At 38.4% G+C, this 7,915-nt stretch overlaps 1 long non-coding RNA gene across 1 annotated transcript; it reads left to right on the top strand.

Moving 5' to 3' along the window:
• Positions 1-5,591: 5,591 nt before the first annotated feature.
• On the top strand, positions 5,592-7,611 carry LOC124829270 (uncharacterized). The gene is made up of 3 exons (XR_007028076.2): positions 5,592-6,113; positions 6,202-6,289; positions 6,409-7,611. It is a non-coding gene; the product is annotated as an uncharacterized LOC124829270 (long non-coding RNA).
• The last annotated feature ends 304 nt before the right edge of the window (positions 7,612-7,915 follow it).

The raw sequence follows: 7,915 nt of genomic DNA, 5'->3' as shown, positions 1-7,915 counted from the left end.
ACCGTGACACCCTTTCCAAGCTGCTAGGACGTGTGCTTCCAAGCTGGACCTACGGGCCTCTTGCTTTGCTGGATCACTTCGTTGCTGCTCGTGCGTGAAGTCTTACTCTGCTGGGTCGGGTGTGTTGCTGGCTCAAGCTGCTGGAACGAGTCTCCTGGAAGCGTGGACGTGCTGAACCGTGAATGAAGCTGGAGCGTGAGTGCCTTGCTGGACCAGCTTCTTCCCGTGAAGCCCTTTGCTGGATGCTGCTGCCCGTCACACCATTTCTCTCCATGCACACACCTCTGGACCTGGGCCGTGAACGTAGACTTCCTCAAAAGCGTGTTGGACCGCGAAGGCTTTCTTCCTGCTGGACACACCCGTTTTTCTCACCGTCACACCACTTTAATGCTAGCTGGAAAATGAATGAAGATAGTTGGGCTTGCTGCCCCTTGGAAGTGCTTTAGGCCGTGTAGTGCATTCCCCAAAAAAATGAAATCCACACCTCCTATCTCATCTTATTTTATAGTATATTTGATGTGGCATTTTCTTTTGACCTCCAAATGTCCCAAATATTATCCAACAATTTCCCTATAATTAATAATGCAAATAATTAGCCTCAGATAATTCAAATTAGTTAAAATAAGAATTTCTGGTCAAATTAAGCATAGTTAACAAAAACGGAAAAATATCGGACATTTAAGCACAATTCCCTGATTAATTCTAACACAATAAACTAAGTGAAATCAAGAAAATATTAACTCATCAATACTCATCCACATATTTCAATTCACGTGTTTTGTTTCTTCTTTCCCATTGATCATCACATGCATACATATTTAAATTTTCAGTCTTTTGCATTTAAAACTTATAACAATTTGTTCACAAGTCTTAAATAATCAAGAAATTATATAGCTAACTAGGCCGTGAGTCCTTTGGAAGAATGATACTTGGTCTTACTGAGTTTATTACTTGATACGATTCGGTCACACTTGCCAAGGGTTAAACAAGTTTTTGGCGCCATTTTTCGGTGTTCATAAATTTGTCATCAAGTTTTTGGCACCGTTGCCGGGGACTCGTGGTTTAACTAGTTTATTTGTGTGATTATTGATTATCTTTGACTTGTTTTTGAATTTTGAATTTTAAATTTCGAATTTTGAATTTCTGTTTTTATTTTTCTGTTATTACTTTTTCTGTTATTATTTTTCTTTTTTTATTTTTCGGTTTTTATTTTATTTTATTTTCTGTTTTTATTTTTTTGTTTTTATTTTTTTGTTTTTTATTTTATCTTCTCTCTTTCTATCTTTTATCTTCTTATCTCTTATTTTATATCTTCTCTATCTTTTTGTACTAACAAATTTTTTTCTAGGGATTTGTTTTCTTGTGTATGCAGGAAGCAATTCAAACTAGAAGCAAGAAAACCTCGGAACCTCTTCTTGAAGGCTTAGACGAGAGTAGACGGAGGAGAAGAATCCGTACATCTAGAGAACTTTTCCCTCCTCCGGAAGATCTTTTACAACCTTCACCACAAGGTTCTCACCTTAACACTGAGGAGATGGAGAATAATAATGTTAGACAAACTCTTGCAGATTACACCAATGTGGCTGGCCCTCAACATTTTAACAGCATAGCAAGACCGAGGGTAAATGCAGCCAACATGGAGGTGAAACCGGTGTTGACCCAGCTGGTTAAGAGTAATCAGTTTAATGGGTTGTCACATGAAAGCCCATATGAGCACCTCACAACTTTTAATGAAATTTGCAATACAATGAAGATAATGGGGATGCCAGACGAAGCAATCAAACTTAGTTTGTTTCCTTTTTCATTGGGAGACAATGCTAAGCTTTGGTTAAACTCTTTTCCAGATGGGAGCTTTACAGAGTGGGAAGTTGTGGTGGCCAAGTTTTCGAATAAATACTTCCCACAATCTAAAGTAAACAAAGGAAAGCAAGAGATATCATCTTTCAGGCAAGGCATGGAGGAATCACTAGGTCATGCATGGGACAGGTACAAAAGCCTATTAAGAAAGACTCCCACACATGGATTTGACGAAGTAGTAGTCCTATTCTTCCTTGGAGGACTTGGTTCATAAACTAAGTTGATGCTAGACGCCTCAGCTGGAGGCAATATTAAATGGAAGACTCTAGAGGAAGCAACAGAAATAATTGAAAATATGGCTACAAATGACAATGAGCTAAACAGTGAAAGAGGAGCTCCTATTCAACAAAAAGGAGTTCTACAGTTGCAATCCAATGATGCCCTGTTAGCTCATAACAAAATAATAATTCAACAACTGGAGAATCTCACAAAGGCACTTGCACAACTGCCAATAGAGTTAAGGATTGTTGCACAGGTTCAACAACATATGTGTGAACTATATGGAGGTGACCATATCAATGGTCAATGCGCCTTTCCAGTGGAAGCTTTAGAGGATGTTAACTTCATGGCCAATCAATTTCCATACCGTCAGGGGAACTTCAATCAAGGGTGGAAACCACACCCAAGCATTGGTCAAGGACAAAGTGGGCAAGCTGGACAAGCAGGGCAATTTAACAAGCAACAACAACAAGCAACCTTATGGCAACAAATTTCTACACTTAATGAAAGATCAATAAGGATGGAAGAAACTCTTCAGCAGTTCATACAGAAAACTGAATCCACTCAAAAGAGCACTGAAGTTGCTATTAAGAACTTGGAGATTCAAATGGGTCAAATTACCAAGCAGTTGGAAGAAAGTCCTGACAAGAATTTTGGGACTAATACTGAAGTTAACCCTAGGGAAGAGTGTAAAGTGCTAGTGAGTGTAAATGTTGAAAAAGTTGAGTTGGAAAAAGAAGAGAGAAAAGAGAGAGAAGAGGAATAAGAAGAGAAAATTTGTGTGAAGATGAAGAAAGTGAGAGAAAAGAAAAAGAGGACGAGAGAAAAAAGATAGAATCACATGAAAAACCTCTTCCTCAACCAAAGAAGTATCATAGGAAGAAGGAATTTGAGCGCTTTATGGAAATCTTCAAGAAATTGGAGATTAAAGTTCCTATGATTGAGACATTGCAACAGGTTCCTAGTTTTATCAAATTCCTGAAGAAGTTTAGTAGAAAGAAGAAAAAGAAGAAAGAACTTGAGTTTTATTGGGTCAAGCTAGTGACGTTAAAACCCAATGATTTAAGAACTTTTAATTTTTGGTTTGGTGATGAAATTTTGAACTTTTGGGTATTTTTATTTTTGTTATAAGTTTGTTACAGGGTTTACATCTACTGATGGATGTTAGGCGGAAGAGTATCTACTGAGGATATTATGTTTGTATACACCTACTGATGGGTGTTGGTAAGAAAGATTCACACCTACTGATGGGTGTTGGTGGATTTTGGGTCAAGCTCGTGACGTTAAACAAGCGCTAACTGGGAGGCAACTTAGTTGATTGATTTTATCTTTGTTGTTTGTTCTGCTTTAGTTGCATGATAGGGATTGGATGCATGAGTGATCGGAGAACTTAATTGCAGAGAGCAAATGAGGGGCATGAGTAAAAGACACCTAGGAAGAAGAAAAACACAACACATAAGTGCCGCTCAGCGGTAGTATCGCAGAATGGGCTTGGGTTGCCCCTTAGCGGAACCCAAGCCCATTAGGGCGTTTTTATACCCTAAGGCCGCGAATTGGTCTCTATTTTCAGATTTTCTTCTTCCCATACACTCCTAAACACTTTTCCAAGAGTTCTATACACTTTTCCCTTCATTCCTCTTTAGAAAATCTCTTCCACTCACTTTCTCACTAGTTTTCCATCTAAGTTTGGGGTTGGGAGAGAGCATCATTGTTGGGGCTAGTTTTTCAAATCACTAGAGCAGGATTTGTTTTATCATTTGCTTTCGTTTTTAGAATAGGGTTTGATGTACTCAATTTGAACTTTATCTGTTATAATGGTTTGCTTGTGACTTATGCATGATGAGTATTGCTTGATGATGCTTTGATATTGATTGATGTTGAGATTGTGCACAATATATGCTTATACAGGCGGTTCACAAGCTTTGGAACAAATGCATGATGTTGTGATTGTGATTATGATGCTAAGCAGGATGTTGTATGTGGAATGTGAATAAGCTTATATGTGAGGTTTTGAGCTCCAGAGTTTTTGTGATTGAATGCTATTACTTTGAAAGCATGAATGACTTTGCCCAGGTGTCGCAACCGGAATCGCGACGGGACGACGATCCAAAAAAGAAACGAGTTTTTGGAAAAGAGATTGGAGTCGCCACCATAGTTTATTCTGGAAAACTACGGAAAAACCATAAAAGGATAAGGCGTGGTCTAAGAAAATCCAGATTCTGAGTTCGGGAGTCGGTTACGTGTAAGGAAGGTATTAGCACCCTACAACGCCTGCCCTAAGACAGTACCTTTAACTAAATACGCGAATGTGGTTTTCAAAATGTTTAACTATCCCCTAAAATAAAATTTTAAAGAAATATATTTTTTAGTTTTTTGAATCCGACAAGGATCGACCTTGCTCCTACGTATTCTCCTTCAGAAAGAGAAATCAGGGTTACGTAGTTCTTTTGGAAACTGTGTTGGAAATTTTGTTAGGAAATTATTTGAGAGTTTTGTTTGGAAATGATTTTGGATTTTTGGGAAGTGAAAGAGGAAAGACTTTTAGCACAAGGACGATGCGAGCGATCACACATGTGCTTAACCTTTAAAATATATATTTTGGTATTTTTATGAAAGAAAGAAGAAAGGTTTTTTAGCACAAGGACGATGCAAGCGATCACACATGTGCTTAACCTTTAAAATATATTTTTTGTATTTTTTATAAAAGAAAGCAAAAAGGTTTTTAGCACGAGGACGATGCGAGCCATCACAAACGTGCCTGACCTTTAAAACATGTTCTTTGTATTATTTTATAAAAGAAAGGGAAAAGGTTTTCAGCACGAGGACGATGCAAGCGATCACACACGTGTCTAACCTTTAAAATATATTTATTATTATTATTATTATTATTTTTAATATTTATATAATTAGAAAGTGGGTACGAAAAAGAAAAAAAGAAAAAAAAAATAAAACTAAGTAAAATGAGAATAAAAATAAAATAAAACTAAGATAAAAATAGAATAAAATAAAATAATCGTGAAAAACAATAAAAGAAAATAAATAAATAAATAAACAAAAAAAAATAAAATAAAATAAGAAACAAAAATGACAAAAGAAAAACATAAGAAAGGAAATTGAAAATTAAAAAGGAGAAATGGTCAAACTATTAATGGGAGGTAGAAACCTAAAAAGGGAGCTGCAAAGAGGGAACATACTCATAGTTGCCTGTGGGCTCAAGACCCAACTAAGAAATGGAAAAGAAAAGGAACAGGGTGCCAGGATGAGAAACGGAAGTGTGTTGGGAAAGAAGGGTTCCATTTGGCCCAAAACTGGCCTAGAAAATCTAACTTGAATCTGCTAGTTTTTTTTTGTTTTTTAACAGAAAAAATAAAGATAGAGTCTGGCCCAATGACTCAAGCCAACAACTTCACTCAGCAGAAACAATAGGGGTGTGAAAATGAGTAACGCCGCAACAGAAAGCATATGAGCGGCCCACTCCAGACCCAAAGTCTTTAACCCAGTCAGGAGCATTAGGGGTTTCTCCAATTCCAATCCATTTTGCCATTCAGAAATCTGGCACGCACCTAAGGTTCCCTTCGAAAAAATCCAGAGAGGTTTGTCTCCTCTGCACACGCCCCGCCGTCTCCGCCGAACCGGCCACCGCATGTCGCCGCCGCCGCTCACAAAGCCAGCCGCCCACTGTTGAGACCGTAGCCGGTCACGGAATAACGTTCCCCTCTTCCTCTTCTTCTCGCGCGCAAGAGAGATCGTCTTCTCCTTCGTGAATCGCCTCTTGGGCGAGCTCGACCACCGCGCCGGCCTGGGCTCCACTAGCGTCACCGGTCGTCGCCAGAGATGCCTCCGGTCACCACGTCAACATCCTCCTTCCCTCTTCTGTTGCAAACAGAGGAACCCTCTCCCTCTTCTTCAAATTCGAGGTTGCCATCACCAACGAGGATGGACGTCGCCGCTGCTGCTTACAAGCTAGTCGCCGCGAGCTCATGCCGGAAGGAACAGTGCCCTTCACGGCGGTTCCAGCCCTCTGGAATCGCACCGAGGTTCTCTTCTTCTCCTCACACTATTATTTTAGCCTGGCTTATGTTTGAAATCTGACAAGGACAACCTCTCCCTTGTATCCTCCTATAGCTTACGAAATCGACACAAGCACTAAGACATTAAATCTGGTTCTGGCTGTTATAGGTGAAGAATGACATTGAAATTTGATAAAGAGCAGGTTATTTGATACTTTGTTTTGGTGCATTTTGTTTTTTTTTTTGAATGTGTTTTGTTGTTAGGGAAGAAGTAAAAGGGGAAAGCGATGTTTTCATTCCTATATATGGTTTCTGTGTGCAGGTTGAGGAGATGAACTCCGTTGGAGAGGGGAAGAAAGCCGTGAGTGTCGAGATATGGATACGGCTATGAGCGAATCCAGATGGGTGGTAGCAGGAACTTGGTGCTTGGTACTGAGGTCATGGGACTTGAAAAGGTTGAACTACTGATGCAGTCCGAAATGTCAATTTGTCACCCTTGTTTGAATGTGTTGGATATAACAGAGGATAAAATGGTTTATTTCAGAGGACAAGCTTTGAGTGTATTGGCCTGAGATCTGTGGTTTAATCTGTTTGATACAGGTGAAGGATGATCTTGAGATGGAAAAATTATTTCTGCCTTCTGTTTTGCTGTATGAAAATGCGTCTGTTATTCCAGTTTGCTTTTATTTGCATGTTTTCTGGGTGCTAAAGTGGTATGAAGTGTTGATGTTAGGGAAGTGTATGCCTATCTTCTATTGTTAGTTAGATAGATGAAATTTGCAGACAGAAACTGCATTTTGGGTGCAGTTTTGATTAACAGAGGAAGACAAACAAACGTAACCATATACATTGATTGAAACATCATTCATCATTCATTCATCTCCCAGCATGCACAAGGAAAACATATATATGAGCATATAGACGAGCATGACCAAAGAGCTTGGATATACGAAGACTTACCTTTGCAGCTTCAAGAGAAAATGAAACTTTCCTTGTTTTAGTCTCTTTTTCTTTACTGGATTCAATTTCCTCTTGGTTCCCAATGTGTTTTTGCAGGTGCAAGAAAAGTTCTCGTAATCGGGCTCTATCGTTTGCGGACGATAACCAAAGGTGAAGGTAAAAGTGAAGGCCAGAGTCCCCTCTCGTTCCCGGATGATAACCAAGGTGAAGGTGAAGGCCAAAAGTCCCCCCTTCTGACCATGACGAAACCATTTTATAAAAAACCAAGCTCCTTTCTGCTGCCTTGCTTGCTGCACCGCTTCCTGGCATATCTCTTGCATATCCTCTGACCTCGGATCTCCTTTGCCTTTTTCCTTCTTTTATGTTTAATTTGGATCAAACGGGAAAAGACATTCAGATATCTTTCCCTCTTTGATGTATCAATGCAGCTCTGCATAGGGATTTTAGTAATAGAAACAAAACTTTCTTGAACTGCCAGAATATTTTAAGCATTGCTGTATAACGTTGCAAGCTGTAAGCGCGGTTGCTTTGTGCAGGTAAGAAAGCTTAGTTGACTTTTGTTTTATTTTGTTGTTTTTTATTTCTTTTTACAGAGAACGTCATTGCATATTGCATATATTAAGAACATATCTCTTTTTTTTTTATTTTGAAATACAAGGAAGAAAAGAAAAATAAAAGAGGAAACTTAAAATATGAAAATAAACAGAAAACAAGATATTTGAAATACAAGGAACAAAAGAAAAATAAAAAGGAAACGTAGTAACATATAAAAATAAACAGAAAACGAGATAAGATAAGATAAAATAAACAAAAATAAAATAAAAATAGAAATAAAATAAAAGTAAAAATAGAAATAAAGTAAACGTGAG

This window comes from Vigna umbellata, chromosome 6 (assembly GCF_029865625.1).
Source record: "Vigna umbellata cultivar VRB3 chromosome 6, Vumbellata_1.0, whole genome shotgun sequence".
NCBI classification, from domain to species: Eukaryota; Viridiplantae; Streptophyta; class Magnoliopsida; order Fabales; family Fabaceae; genus Vigna; species Vigna umbellata.
Note: the sequence above shows the minus strand (reverse complement) of the source record. Positions and strands in the feature narration are given on the sequence as shown.